The sequence below is a fragment of the Aplysia californica genome, unplaced genomic scaffold (assembly GCF_000002075.1).
Source record: "Aplysia californica isolate F4 #8 unplaced genomic scaffold, AplCal3.0 scaffold00564, whole genome shotgun sequence".
Taxonomy (NCBI): domain Eukaryota; kingdom Metazoa; phylum Mollusca; class Gastropoda; order Aplysiida; family Aplysiidae; genus Aplysia; species Aplysia californica.
In genome coordinates, this window is record NW_004797834.1 from 26259 (window position 1) to 27184 (window position 926).

At 50.0% G+C, this 926-nt stretch overlaps 1 protein-coding gene across 3 annotated transcripts in view; it reads right to left on the bottom strand.

The window, feature by feature from the left end:
• Window positions 1–632, bottom strand: part of LOC101860197 — an 11226-nt gene extending 10594 nt beyond the window's left edge. The window contains exon 1 of one of the 3 annotated variants that reach the window (XM_035972038.1): window positions 462–632. The gene's annotated coding sequence lies outside the window, so the exon portion shown is untranslated. Of the gene's footprint in view, window positions 1–321 lie in introns of all 3 variants that reach the window. The other 2 variants (XM_005106930.3, XM_005106929.3) reach the window with 2 other exon arrangements.
• Between the last annotated feature and the right edge of the window lie 294 nt (window positions 633–926).

Sequence of the window (926 nt, forward strand, 5' to 3'; positions counted from 1 at the left end):
CTACTACTACTACTACTACTACTACTACTACTACTACTACTACTCTACTACTACTCCGTTGTTGCTGGAGTTACCTCTCTATAAATTATAATGCTTCTGCAACACCGGAATTGGAATACAGACATACACCCATCCATGTACCCTGACAAGATTATAAGATCAGCTTGCCTAAACTGCACCCACCATATTAGATCTAGATACAACATGTATTCTGCTCTTCCTAAAGCTTTCAATACAAATCTCCAAAAACTGCTGCAATGATGTACCCCGCACCACGGTACGCCCGCGCCCTCTCATCATCATAATTCTGCGAGTTCTCACCTTTACCTTTCCGAAGCACAGACCACAACTGAAAACAAAGCCAGCTGAGACCGCCCCAGGCCCGTCCTGAACACGCACAACGGCACAGGTTTCCTTTCCACAATAATACTGAGGAGAAATCCCTTCACATGAAAACTCACACTCTTGCACGTTAGGAGGACGCCGAAAAGTGAGAAGTGCTCACTCTCCTCGCTTTTTGCTGTTTCGATCTCGGATGAGAAGTGAAAAATGTATGGCGGTGTAGTCGTCCCCCCTCTTCCGCCGAAAAGAGAGAGGGGAAGAAGAATAGGAGGAGGAGGAGGAGGAGGAGGAGGAGGAGGAGGACGGAGTGAGGGAGAGAGATGGGGTGGGTGGAGAGAGCTCGCTCCGAGTGCTGTGAGCGCGTGTATGCAAAATCAATACCATGGGCCAGCACTCGGCTGGACTATCAGCAAACAGGCCCCAGTTTGGGAAGATTCCGAGACGGGTTCCAGAGTTACTGAGGGAGAGAAGGCAGATTGCTGGGTGAACGTGTTGATGAATTTTGGTGGCACGGGTGGGAATGGAAGGGGGGTGGGGGTGGTGTGCCATGGGTGTGTGGAAGGAAGGACGGAAGAAGGGCAAAA